General features: G+C 36.7%; 1 protein-coding gene across 1 annotated transcript in view; it reads left to right on the forward strand.

Annotated features, from left to right (window-relative positions):
• The first annotated feature begins 1,403 nt into the window (after positions 1 to 1,403).
• mrpl11 (mitochondrial ribosomal protein L11) overlaps positions 1,404 to 15,148 on the forward strand; it is a 54,158-nt gene continuing 40,413 nt past the window's right edge. Inside the window, exon 1 of the mRNA XM_024283910.2 lies at positions 1,404 to 1,591. The gene's annotated coding sequence lies outside the window, so the exon portion shown is untranslated. The remainder of the gene's footprint in view (positions 1,592 to 15,148) is intronic.

The following is a 15,148-nucleotide window of genomic DNA, read 5'->3' on the forward strand; positions in this document are numbered from 1 at the left end:
TTGTAAAGAAAATAATTAAAAGCTAACCTTCCCAGAAGCGTTGACAGGATTTTTCAGTATCCCAGTGTTTATGGCAGACTGGATTTTCAGCTGTATGTGCTCTCATGCAGCAGACTCCCAGATGCCAGCTGGTGGCAGAAGTGGAAGATAAGACAAACACTCTGCCTACCTCACTTGTTTCTCAGTGTAAGCTTAAGCAGGCAGTGCTGGTTTCACATAGAAGACAAAGTTCATGTCATATAAGGTCTGAAGCAGAGCTCCACAACCTTCAAGAGCCGTTCACACTGATTTTCTATTGTTCAAAACTTAGTAGGAGCCACAAAGTCTTGTTTCACCCTCTAGGAAAAATTATTTATATATATATTGTACTTTTTATATTTATAACTAATTTTTTTCTATTTTGACATAAGTAAAAAACAGAAAAATAAAGAAAATATAGATAAATGTGATTTTCACTCTTGAGAAAGACACATTTAAAAATAATCTGCTGCAGCAAAAACACTTAAACAAAAATGCTACACAATGTACTTCAACAGATACATTTCCTTTTTAGTCTACTTTGATGAGCTGTCATCCTTTTCCCTACTTAATAATGTAAACCTGGATGTAAGCATGACCTCAAAAATGTATGAATTTTTCCTTTCTCCCCTCCTGACATCAGCTAAGTTGCTTTAAACGTATCACAAATACAAACAAAGCTTAAAGAAGATGAAAGTTTTTGCCAATAATTTGACATTTGTACGCTCTGGAGGAAACACAAGGCCTCTTAATTAATGTTTTATCAACAGTTGTGTGGTTTTTTTTTTAAGTCTATGTTGGTCTTATAGGGGCACTTTAACCAAATTCATAAATTAAATAAAACAATTTAAACCAATGGTATAATATTTTTTTTCCCTCAGCCAGAGAGCCACATGTGGCTCCAGAGCCTCAGATTGCAGACCCCTGGTCTAAGGCGTTAATACCCAATCAAGTTTGTCTCAAGAGGAAGAAACATTCAACCAACACAAGCAAAATATATGAAAATGATCTGATTCAGTCCAAAGAATCCTAAAATCAAACTGGCGTATTTTGTTTAAAAAGTACCTGACTATTGGGTCATTTAGATGAGATGTATTTTGTGCATTAAACACTTTAAAAGTGGGTTTCAAAAATTTAAACCAATTTTGCTTTCAACAGATCACAAAAAAAAGAGAAGCCATAATGGGTAAAGTATGATTTCTTCCATACATTTTAAACAGAACCTTAGCTTTTTCTGTGTTTTACTTTAACAGATCCTAACATTTTATTATCACAGTGAAAAAACTGATAAATGCAATCACAAGTTTTGTCATAAAAAATAAATGTACCACCAACAATCTTGAAGCTGAAATTATTCTCGTGTTTTTGCAGTTATCCTCCAGACCAGCAGGGGGCGCCGCTCACATTTGCAACAACAAACATCATTTTGAATTTCCAACATGTCTGCGCCCTGAAGGATGCGGCTGAAGGCGTGAAGGTGCAGGACAAGAGTCGATAAACGCTACACTGACATGACACGGGATTTTGGGGGACGATAAAGATACAACAGAATATTTTAGGGAGGCATTTTCAGGTAAGTCCTTCGTCCCTCCGTTGTTCGTCGTATCACATTTCCCCCAATTTTTGAAGCTAATTAGCATCTGTTTGGCGTGTTTCCTACATTTTTTTTCTTCACCTTTCATTTCTGACTGCTTTTTGTTCACTTAGACTTAAGCAAGGTGGAAGTTGGAGCTAAAATGTCCAGCTGATGTGAGCCATTAGAGCTAGTGTATGTTGAATAACCGAGCTCCCTTGTGTGGTTATATTATTTATAACAATGAAAATAAAAACAATGGTTATGTCTCATCTTTAGGCCATTTAGTTTTTGCAAAGAATTGGCTGAACCTGTAAGCACTGTGCTTATATTTCCTTATTTATTATTATTATTATTATTGAGTGCACATTACAAATGTTATATTTTACATTATAATGCTTCATAGTTCATTTTTTTTGCTCTAAAGACTATTTACTTCTATTATTACTATTATTACTAATCAACCTTTAACTGTGATCAGGATTTTTAAAGAAACAGTTTTTTACTTCTCCGATTTTAACTATGATGTTATACATTACTTTGTGTGTGACAGAAAATGATGTATGAACCAGTGTTCTAATGTAAAGTGCTCTGAGTAGTTTGCAAGGCTGGAACTTTAATCTGATTATCCTGGAGGTTCGGATTGATGCTCTGTCAAAAGCTGCACTTTGTTTTTAATATGTTGTTTCTTATAATATTCCAAGCTGGTTTCATGAATTCATTCAAATCATTAAAACATGTTTTTTTTGGAAAACTCTTCTTTCAAAGCTTCACAAAAAAAAGGACCATCAACATCAGCCTTACTTAGTTTTACAATTGATCACCTTTCTGTTCTTAAAATTATGTTTTTTTTCTTCAGATGAAGTTGCAAACATACTGATTATTATTAATAAATCGATTCCTAACATTTTGTGCACCAAAACAAAAGTTTTTAACTACTAAAAAAAGGTTTGAGATTGAAAAAAATGATCATTCTTTTAAAGTACTTTTATTTTTATTTAAAAAGCAAACCTTTCAATATTATTGATGATCTGCCTGAGACAGTAAATGAGTTTAGTGGCTTCTGAGGGTTTGACTGAAGATTTATAACTCATGAAAAGGATAAGTGACAGGACAAATGGTAGCTTATTTAATAACGTCCTTAAGGTGGGCGGCCACAGTGCAGAGGCAGATTGGATGACTCTGAGCACAGGTTTACAGGTTTAAAAGAGCCCTGCATCTAAAGGAACGGTCACCTGTTTGAGCTGGAATTTATTGAAGACATTCTGTATTCTGCATCTAAAATTAAAGTTTTTTTTTGCTGCACACCGCTAGCTCTGTGAAGAGATTGGGTGTTGATCTTAGACTGGGGGCGGAGCTATCGGAGCAGACTCTTCCTGAAAGGGGCGGTCTCACTCTGTGACATCAGATCGTGAGGGCCCGCTCGTTTCTGTGGGTATGGGAGGGGCTGCTGTTGAGAGTGGAGGTTTTTAGAGGAATACTCACGAATGTGTGAACGAATCAAAATACAGTGTTGGGGTTCTTTATCGTGAAGAATGAACAGTATAATAAGCTTCAAAGCTCAAAAAGTTGATTTTTCATGGCAAGCCCCTTTAACAGGGCTTATGCTTGAGGATTTTTTTCCTTCCTTTTGTAAATCTCCTCCTGACTCATTGTATTCTGGCTCGCCGTGTATTCTACTGCTGCGTACAGATAGATCTGATGTTTTTTGTATGTATTTATGTAAATACTGGTACAGAATTTCAATGCCTCAGTGCTTTTCCTTCATCCTTCTCTCCTTGCTGTGGATGAGAGATGCTCTGACATTTTGATTATTGTTGTTTCCTTTCAAGCAACACACACAGTGAGTGTATTAAAAGAGCTTATTTGAATATAATGTGATGTGTATTTTGGCCTGCAATGCAGCCTTATTCCATTTTTTTCAATTTGTCTGCAGCAAGGTGAGCTTTAGACTCACTTCCATTTCTTTAGGAAAGCTTTATTGGTTATCGACACTTTTAAAAAAAACTATTAGCAGAAAATGGATAAATCATGATTATTGGAAGTTTATTTAATTAATGAAGCAATAATAATAATTAAAAAACAGAAAGGAAAAACACTAAGTTCACCAAATAAGTTATTTAGATGGGTTATTTAGCACTCTAATGAAGTATCTTATACTTGTATGTGATCATCATCCATCAAAGACTTCATTTTAAACTGAATATATATATTTCTGGGTGAGATTTGTAGCACAAAGTTGTTGTTTTATTCCCAGAGTACAAACTGACAGCTGTGAAACAGCTGCATTTAAAATTGAGTGGTTGTACTGCAGTGTGTATCCGAGGAACAGTCTGAAGTCAAAGAAGTTTCTTTAAACTCCCTCTCTATTGCAGAGTCCTCATCGCTTTTGTTCGTTATCTTTTTGAGGTTTACGTTAGGTTCAAACGCAGGTTTAAATTGAATTCTATGGTTAAAATAGAGGGAAGAGGGAAATGTGTGAGAAAAGCAACAAATGGAAAAAGCCTCTCTGGGGTTGGATTGCAAAAAGATAAGATCTTTTTGGGGGGAGGCGACTTACTATAGTAGTGAGATGAAGTCGGCATCAGTGACAGGTACAGGTGTGCTGCCACGGTAACCGACTTTAAACACATTTAGATAAGAAAAAGTTTTGCCTTTTATCAGCTGCTTTTTTTTCTTTTTTTCTGCAACCAACCAACATGCAGCTCAATGGAGCTTAGAGCAAAGATGAACACTTCACATGGGATTGCTTCTAAAGTAGCTGGGTTTAAGATGAAAGTAGAGTGTGGCAACAACCAGTGTTTGTCTCGAAGGGTATGGATGAGTTAGAGCCGATGGGTTAGATTGTTTCAGACTAAAGTGTCTTTATAGTTCCTTTTTTAAAATATATATAAATAATTTTCAAGTTTAATATCACCTCCACAATTAACCAATTTGATTTGTTTGAGGCTGTGGCAGATCCTGGGCCCAAACCCACAACTTCCCGATTCAGTTCCCACTGCTTAAGGGTTTGGGGAGCTTCTCAAGGAATGTAATATTTGAGCAATTATCTTCCAGACTGTTGAAATATATCTAAAAATAAGATTTTACAATTTATAAAAATAATTAAATTTAATTTTATCCATTTGAATCAAATGCAACTTTATGAATCACCTTTAATATGTTGATAACACAAAGACTTCACAAAATAAAAGCATTTTTCAAACTTAAACACCAAAACAAAACACATAAAATGAAATACATATTTTATAAAAGCAATAACAAATCCCTCTTTTCCAATGACCTAATTGTAGGGCATAATATGACTTACAGTGGGGAAAAAAGTATTCAGTCAGCAGTTGTGCAAGTTCTCCCACTTAAAAAGATAAGAGGCCTGTCATTTTCATCAAAGGTATACCTCAACTATGAGAAACAAATTAAGAAAATTAAATCCAGAAAATCACATTTTACAGAAGAAGTTACAAGACTGTGAGAGACAGAAATCACGTTTGTTGTAGGTGACCAAATACTTATTTTCCTCCACAATTTACAAGCAAATTATTTTAAAAATCAGACAAAGGGCTTTTCTGGATTTTCTTTCTCATTGCCCCTCATAGTTGAGGTATGCTATGATGAAGATTACAGGCCTCTCTCATGTTTTTAAGTAAGGGAACTTGCACCAATACTGACTCAATATTGTTGCCCCACTTTATAAATACTAATAGAAATACACATCTGGCTTGATGGTGAAGTGATGATATGATGTTATTATTCAAAAGTTGGTTTATATATTTAAATTGATTATAAAAAATACTATTTGTTATCTGAGTATTCCATATTTTTTACAAAAAAAAGATAAAGGTCAGATATAATAAAATGTTGTTAAATAATTTCAGGCTTTTGTTGCATGTATCTCCAGCTTGAGCACAAATGCAACAGCAGCTGCTGCTGAATGCATCACAGACAGGCTTGGAGTTCCTCGTGTGCCTGGCAGAAGATCACTGTCTGCTTCAGGGCCTCCAGTCACTGAAGTGCCTGGAGCTGCAAGCAGACAACTGGAGCATCTGACTGCACACCTGTCAGTGCAAACTCCACAATTATTCCTCGAAATCTTGGGTCTGCTTCCACCTCCACCCGTCACAGCGGAGCTTGAAATGTTTTTGCCAACGCTCAGTTTTTGATTTTGATGGAACACTAGTCTGACTCACTGAAACATCCTGCCTAATTTGTCAGAGCATAAAACGGCCTGTTTCACCGCTGCTGAAGTTGTCTTTGGCTTTCATCTTTTTAGTGACATCTCTCCAAATTTTCAGAACTGGGAGTGTTTACAGAAGACTTCATGACTGCCTTTATGTTATTTTTTTCTATGGTAAATTTTACTTCCGTCAAAATGAATCTACCTTGCACTTGTAGATTACCATTCAGCATACTGGAGCAGGAGCAGGTTTCTGCAATTGTGTGTTGACTCCAAACGTATCTGTACTTATAACCCACATCTGCTCTGAAATGATGATGGATAAATATTTCTGCATGAACAGATAACAGTCAGTTCAGTAAATTGGGAGTAATGGCAGATAAGGTGTGAGCTGAGTGCCACTGTCCAGATGAATACTATTTTCAACCATCTAATGTTCCCAAACTAAAATCTTTTTTTTTATTTCACATTGGCATTGTCTCTTTTTTGTTTTTAATTACTGGTCGATTTATTTTTTTCAACAGGTTTTAAAAATGGTCATGACAAACCAACTCCTGACTCCACTAAGGATGTTGTTACTATGGCAACAGTCTATCAAAGTAAAGCAGAATATGTGACTCTGCCCTTTGTGGTGATCAAAATATCATGTTATGGCAGAACACAGTTAAGTCTGACCTATATCAAATGTCAAAGAATGAAAAAAAACCTTGGAGCTTCACTTTTAAACTGCTACTTTATTTAACCCATGATGACATGCGTACATTTTTCCTTGTTGAACCTTAAGGGACATTAATATTTCTGAGACAAAATACAGACACTTTAGAAAACATTTTCGTTCAAAAAGATTTGACGCTCAGAACAAAACAAAAGAAGTGTAGCGCCTCTGTGGACTCGAACCAGCGGTTAAGAAACCAGCAAAGGTTTGTGTGTTTAGTTAAAAAAACCCAGAGTTACTGCAGTGTCTAACCAAATTAATGCAACTCTGACCTTGTGCTTTAATGTGTTGATACATGAGTGAAAAAACATTAGCGCACTGCTCTTTTCATTTTAAGACTGTTTAATGATTTAACATCCCCTGCTGGTTTGGTTGCAGCTTATAATTATCGGTCAGCTCCTGTTACTGATAGCTGGCGTTTCAAAGCGTCTTTAGAAGAGGTAAAAGCTGGTTCATTTTCTGTGAGAACTGAGGCATTCGGTCAGTGAAGTCTATTGCTTCATGCATGTTGTACAACCTCAAAGTATGGACTGCTTGTTTTCAACACTTGTCAGTTCTCAGTTTCATTCACTGTGCGACAGGTATGGTGAGATTCCTCAAGTCTTTGATGTGGTTGTAGCGAACTTAAATTGTAGAAGGGTCATTCTCTGAATTAACTTTGGGTTCTAAGGTTATTGATACATTTTACCAAAAAAAAATGTGTTTTTTAACATTGCGTCAGATGAAGGACTATTTGAACCTCTGAGAAAATATGTTTTCTCACCTTAGACATGAAATCCCCAAAATTATTAGAAATTAATTTGTCACCTAGGTTGTTTTAAATTCAACCCAGAAAATCTGACTCTTCTATGTCTCTTCTCGCCTTGTGCTCTTTTTACTGTTCAGCATCCGATTTAGCCACCTGTTATGAGAAAATATTTAGCATGAAATAACAGAGAAAAATGTGGTTTACTGCCTTAAGAGTAGTCTAACCTTCAACCCAGTTATAATGATCCATTTTTTGCATAGTTTGGCTGGGGGTGCAACTCAAATAGATTCTTTTTAATGGCAGCAACTGCTGAAGTGCACGGACACTTCTGACAGCAACAAAAAAAAGGAAGAATTCAACAGATTTGGTGATTTGAAATGATATAAAGAGTTTAGTTGACTTGTTTGCATGTTCTTTATCTTAAGAATTGTTCATACGTTGCACTAAATCACTAGATTCCTTTGTTTCACAAATGAACATCAATGTGTTATAGGAGTGACACATATTTATACTGTATTAGTAGGTATTCTGTTGAAATGAAATATTTGGTCTAGAAACAGCAGATGGCTCATATTGGCTACTGGATGGCTGCAGCCACAGGCTCTGCTGCCAACCTTGTGAAACTCTGAAAACATGTAGATTCGCGCGATAACCCACCATTTATATAGGATGTACAGTAATCCTCCGCTTATTCGCAAAAAATTGAACCCAACGAAATGGATTCGCAGTTCCGCAGAGGTCAAACGGGATCACCTGCAGAGGGATTTCCTGTCGCACCTTTAAAGTTACATAAAGACTGGGGCGATCTCATCGTAGGCATAACTCAAGTTGTGGAAGCCTGGGACTAGGAACATTATGTGAGAAAACGGTCAGAGATAAGTCTGCCAGTCAGACTTTATTAACTGCAATCAAGTAAGCTACAAAAAAAGCTGCAAAAAATACAGTAGCTCAATAAAACATTTTACTTTAAAACCTTTATATGGTTGGAGTCATCTGGACCCCAAAGATAGCAGAAGGGTTAAAAGCACTTGAATGGAAATGGGGATTAAATCAGATGATTTTATGAGAGCTCAACTGGCTTCATAGTTCATGTAGCATTCACTCTTTCAAAACACACACTATTGTTTTCTTTGGATTTGGACTACATTTATAAATATAAAAAAAAAAGTGAAATGGATAGACCATAATGCAGGCTCCCACAGCGCCACTGAACGGACACTTTGCTTAAGGGCACCTCATAATAAATGCTGGACAGGATCTGCTTTTATAATGCAAAAAATGAATAGAGAAGAAAAAAATACTCCATGTCCTCATGACCTTTAAATACAGCATCCACTGGTTTAAATAGCTTTAAATAGATTCTAGGGTCATTGCAAATTAAAATGTCCTGCTCATGACACATGCTGAAAGTACTCAAAAAAAGAAAAAAGCTAATAAGGAAAGGTTAATTTTTTTATTAGTCAAAACTACTCTGCAGATGCAATCCAGACTTTGTATTCAAAGACAGACATGTGGCTTTTAAGTATGGGAATATAAAATATGATCACATCAACAGTTAGTTAATAAGAATATATAATGAGGAAAAAACACAAAAAAAAGAAAATTTCTATTTGAGTATTTGTTTTTTTTTACCAAAAATAACTTCTTATTGAGATTTTAATGTGAATCGCCTCATACATTCAGCTCTTTTTCACATTTAATAGCTAATGAGATCTGACGCAACACTAGACTGTTTGGTGTAAAATTAATTTATGTCTTAAATTGAGGAAGTAATGAGATGTTTAGTCCTGAAATGCATAGCTAACCAAAAAGAGGCACGAGAGCTGCTGCTTCATATGTAGGTTAAACCGGGTCGTGTTAGTTCCTTTTTTTTTGTCTTCAGGGATCATTCAGAATCTTCTTGAGTTTTTCATTTTATTTTATTGGCCTTTAGCTCTTGGCATTCACCAATCGATAGCTCTAGGCTTGGGGTTTGATGGGACGAATACTAATGTGGAGGAACAGTGTGAGCATATGACTGGGTCTCTAAGTTTAAATGTGACATTATCTGTAGTTGTGAGAGCAGCTTGTTTGGCTCAGCCAGCAATCACAGTCCAGTACATTTGTTGTGTTTGCTCGCTGCTATGAGCTCATTGATTACAGTTAATCTGCACTCCTGAATCATAATTCGGTGTCATCTGAACAGAGGCTGTGTCTCATTCCTCCTGCTGTAGATGAAGGCCTCCCCTGTGGTGTTTATTGTGCTGTTAGCAGAGATTTAATACTTTTATGAATTTAGAGACAACATATGTTTTTAAGTCTCTAATAATGTGGTCCTAGAGCTAAAAGAAGACATTGTGGTGTAACTTTATATGCTTGAGCTTGCTTCTTCTTGTGTCCATGAGCTTATCCCCATGAATGGCCCCACCTTTTTCCATTTACTTGGGTGCAGGGTCATGTGGTGGAGCTGATCTGAAGAAGGAAGCATTTTCTCCATGTCAATTAATCTCTTCTTAGCTAAACCTCCGGGTAAAAATGCAAAGGTGAATGTAGCCACTAGATGGACTTCCAATCTAAGAGTTGAATAAAAGGTACAGATTTTGCCTTCAGGGTGGGATAGCTTTTTTTTGTAATTATATTCATGATTTATAAAAAAACAGAGCTTTTTGTAATCTGTTTAACAAGATGTAAACTTAAACAAATCAATTTTCCTCTTGAGACTAAGAGATGAGACCAGAATGAGAATATGTTTTTGTAGAAAATGGCACACATCGACCTTCAGGACAGGAAATATCGTCTAATGGATTGTGTAATTCACTGCAAACTGATGCAAAGGTTGCCTAAAATGGCACTAATATTTAAACTGAGCAGCAAACCATAAAAAAACCCTTCTGAATAATGATGAATTTTCCTTGACTCACCATAACAGCTTTAATTGAGCTAAAGATGAGCCCAAACTTACGTCTGAAGTTGTTCTAGAAGACATTATTCCTTGTCTCCTCACTTTTCCCTACCCTCATAATTTCTGGCCAGCAACAGAAGAGATCTTTAGTCAGGTAGTTTTGTTTACACGCTTTGGTTTGAATCAGAAATGTCCGCTTGACAGCAGCCTGAATACAGATCAAACTCAAGGTTCAAAACTCTATCCGGAGCAAAATAAGCGGACTCAGTCCGGACCATTGGACTTTTCCTGTCTGAATACAGCCCCAAATACATTTGTACTAACTAGGCATAATTATCTCAATATGTCAAATACGTCATGCATGAATTGTAAATGCCTTGAGACTAGAATTAGCATTTGGATTAGTTATAAAAGCTGTTTCTGAGATGTCAAACATGGGCTGTCCCTCCTCCATCCTTACCACTTCAGAAGATGTTTTGGTTCTGTGTCTGTTTGTCCGTCCATCCATTTAATATTTTTGTAACCTGGTATATCCCTTATATCCGTTTTGGGGTCACAGGGTTACCGGAGCCTGTCCCAGCGCCTGTCGGACAAGGGGACACTTTAGAGCAGGGGTCACCAACCTTGTTGAATCTGAGGGCTACTTCATGGGTACTGAGTCATATGAAGGGCTACCATTTTGAAATAACAAATTTTGTGTAGTTAAAATTAGTTCTACATTATTAATAATGAATAATGATACTCCTCTATGTAAAGACACTGATTTCCCACCATAATTATCTACAATGAGAACAAGCTAGGAAACAAATATCAATATTCAGCACTTTAAATAATCTCAGTAACTGTTAATTTTCAGATCATCACTTACATTTAATGGAAAAAAATTCCCATTTTCACCATGTTGTTTCATGTTTATCAATAATTTAATGTTAAAGGAAAATCAACTTACTCATTTTTAAACAAATTTTGTCACATTTTGAGCTAATGACCAAATTTGCAGCATTTTTAACAAAATTAATGATCTTTGAACTGGAGTAGGTCAGAGGTCACCTAAACTTATCCAAAGTTAATGCATCATCAACATATTTTTAAGACGTTTTAATTTTTTAAATCTATGTAAATGCAAGTGTAATAAAAAATTGCTACAGAATAAAATTCAATTTTAGATGTCGCTCACAAGAGAGTTGTGTTATTTTTGGAAAAGACTTTTATTGCACCTTGTGTGGTCCTTGAGGGCTACCTGGTGCTCTTGGGCACCACGTTGGTGACCCCTGCTTTAGACTAACCAAATAACCTATGAAGCATGTTTTTGGACTTTGGGAGAGAGCCGAAGTGCCCAGAGAAATCCATGCAAGCTCAAGGAGAATGAGCAATCTCAACACTGGACGGTCCCAGCAGGGATTCAACCCAGGGTCTTCTGGTGATAACTACTGTTTTGGAGCCCATTTTATTCACAGTTTGATACAACTTTTAAATTGGCAACATTTGGTTAAACATGATTTTATTTAGAAATGTCATCCTTTTTGTTTTGTTTGTTTATTTTAGGGGTGGTCTAAATTCACAGAGCTGCAAATACATATGACCCGGTTACTCTTGATGTATGGCAACTTGTGTTTCTTAAGCCTAACCGAAATAACACGGTGTGCTGCTGAGCTAAAGAAAGACATCAACTTTATATTTTTCCCGCTGTTGTGGCTGAAATGCTTTAGAAGGCAGAGAGGATCTGCTAGATTTTTAAAAGAAAACACTCCATGCTTACTCCGCATCACCTTTCCTTTGGGTAACTGCGTCTCGGGTGTGCTCCCGAATGCAAAGAACTCAGAAATTCTTCATTTCTGAACCACACCATACGGGGCTTGAAGTTGTGTTGCAGGGAAGCCAAACACACTCTGTACCTACATGATGTGCTGCTTGCACAAAAAAAACACACAGGCATCCCTGTATTTTGTGACAATGGAAGACAATGGAATTACCAGAAATAAAACACATAAGAGACAATCTCAGTGCAACATCCTCTTATAAACTAAAGCCCCCTCTGGTGGGGGCAGTGCTCTTTTAGTTAATTTAGGACTATTTTGAATCATTTACACCAATCCTATCATCTTATCATATAACATGCCAACATGTTTGGAAATAAACTTAACTGTAAAGCTGCAATATGTTTTGCCCCCTATACAGAAGAACCTTAAACCCCCAAACAAAAACATCTAATATACAAAGGTAAGCAGACGAAGAACAAAAGCTTGCTTCAGTGTTTCATTGACCGCCAAAGCTTAAAGGTAGTAAACCAAGGACAGTCCCATTTGATAGATGACATTCCACAGATTTCAAATATACCTGGATCATCTGTGTAGGACAAAAAGTTAACTTATAGATTTTAAGGAAAGAAATCACAAAATCTAAAAGCAACTTCATAAATTCCTATATGTACCTCCATGACTTATAGTATATAAAACACATAAAAATAATGTAATTTTTTCACCAGCAATTCTTGCTCTTTATTGATACTTCTGTGGAAAGACTGATAGTCAATTATACTGCTACGTAAAATCTTTTCTGGCAAACATTATTACTCTAGTTTGAAAAAACTTTTGATATAGTCTAATGGGGTTCCCGTTGAGAGTTCAGTGTCATTAAAGTGCGAATTGCCTACTTTCTGATTTTGGAGGAAGAAAGCTCACTGATAATTACTGAAGGTCGACTGAGTTTAGGATGGGAAAAAAAGAATCTGCTAAAATTTGGTTTGGCTGTCAGCTTCTTTTTTTGCATGTAAGTCTAAGCCTCAGTTTCAACTTCCATTATGGGTTGACACAGCCTTTCAAACCTGTATATGAGCTGCTGGTGGTCCTCAGGATATATTAAAATCGTAAACCGCTCTGTAAGGCTATAGAACAAAAATGTTCATGGACATGTTGTGCATGATGTAAGCGGGAGGTTATAGCAACCACCTACACAACACACAAGGGTAAGTAAGGGTGAACTAGGACATGCAGGCACGTCCTGTGCACTTGACAAGCCCATTGGTGCTAATCACGTAACAAATGTGTGCCCCTGGGTGTTAAAAATGAGGAAATTAGACAGTGTGGTTAGTGTGGATATCCTACAAGCGTCCTTACACTAATGTAGCACATGAACACCCCATACGTGTAGTATTTGTGCACGGTCAGTAATCACAAGAGTGCGGTATAAGGACACCGGACGACAGCATCATCCATATGTCTGAGTGCGTGCAACTTCCATTATGCTCACAAATACATCACAATACAGTTATCGCACGCACAGGAATCGTGCATTCCATTTTCATGATGCCTTTTGAGGTGTCTGCTCCTGTCTACGACCTTCCACGGGTCTAAGGAATAAAGCTGTTTATTTACTGGTTCTCATATTATAAGCCAACTTTTCCGTTTTCCCGTTTCACACAACCTAAAATAAACACTCATCAGTACTAAATCATAGCAAGCATATAGGCTGCTGTTGGTGAGCATGACTTCTCCATGGTCTGCAGAGGTGTTTTAATAAGAGGCGAATAAATCTGCCAAACACAATAAACCAAACACATAAAGGTGAAAGAACTAAAGCGTTAGCAGTCTTCAGTAAAGATCAACGTTGAGGTTACCACACATACGTGTAGAGCATTGCCAAAGTATTCCATTGAATTCTAATACTTTATTTTATGTTCCAGTGCATAGCCTGTGTAAATGGGAAATATTCGACTTCCCTGTCTTGACTTTTTTCCATTTTAATTTCACAGATAGATCTGCAGAAAAGGCAGATAAGGTGTAACAAAGGTTATTGAGCCCAGTCTTTATTCTTGGCTCTTGCAGGTACAAAGACTGTACCCACTGAGAAAGTAATTACTATTCAGATTTTATTTCATCAGACTACAGCAAAAAGAAAGGAACGATATAAACCACAGAAAAAGACTTAATTTCCCTTAGGCAGATATAGTACCGATATCATTTAAATGACACACATTGGATCAGGGAGAATATTTTTTCCATCTTTAAGGAACAATCAAGAATTGAGATTTACAACCATTTTGTCTCAAAAATAATGTTGGATTCTTGGTAATGCGCCTTCTTTTCTTTGTCTAATGAGACAATAGTGAGCCTAATAGGCTAAACAACAATCAATGGTAGGCTTCACTGGTGCAATAAGCCCTACAATTTCGTGGCAAACTGCTTAATTTCCTCACTCAAAGTCAGTGTTGTCCTTGAAATGCGCTCGTTTTAAATTATGCTAAAATAGACTAACAGAAGCTGCTCTTTCTACTCTGCAACAACCTTCAGAAAACTTCTGATCTTTGCATTGAGCTGCCAGTTAAACGGGATGTTGTCCTATATGTAAAATGTTGTTTCAAATGATCTTATCTGCAGATGTATTTTTAGCAGTAGTGGTTCTACTTTGGATGTTATTGTCTGTTGACCAAACCGCAATATTTTGTTCTTTTTAAAACATCAACAAATAGTTGTTTAAGGAGGTACGTTTTTGTTTTTTTGAATCAGTGTGGTGTTGACAATTGTAATCTTTCTTGCTGTACTGCACCCCCTTTTTGCACACCTTTTTTGTTGTGTGTATTTTTTTTTTTTTCAGGAGCTGAGTTGTTGGCGTGTTATTTCAGGATTTGCTTTTACGCAGCCTCTCTGCCCAAACAAATTGCTATTTCTGCGAACGCCTTGTTAACGACAGCGCCGTTGCCAGTAAACGCATAAAGGGAAGCTCAAAACTGTGCCTGTTTCTTTCAATTTAGGGAGGCTTTGATTTGATTAATTACAGCAGAACATTAAGTCAGCTCCGTCTGAGGCTTACAGTGCAGCCTTGAACCACGTTTCCTGTTGCCTCCTTCATTGAATCTAATGCGAATTCACTTCTGTGAGCCATACGTCTAGTGCAGCTTGATGCCTTATGTAGGTCAATTCTTCATCACTCACTGCTTGGCCTTATGATGACTGACTTCATTCTGTGAGGAACAGCAGTTTTATTATGCATACTCCAACAGAGAGAGATTGGAGTTGTGGTGCATTAAAGCATGAAGCTGT

This window comes from Oryzias melastigma, linkage group LG10 (assembly GCF_002922805.2).
Source record: "Oryzias melastigma strain HK-1 linkage group LG10, ASM292280v2, whole genome shotgun sequence".
NCBI classification, from domain to species: Eukaryota; Metazoa; Chordata; class Actinopteri; order Beloniformes; family Adrianichthyidae; genus Oryzias; species Oryzias melastigma.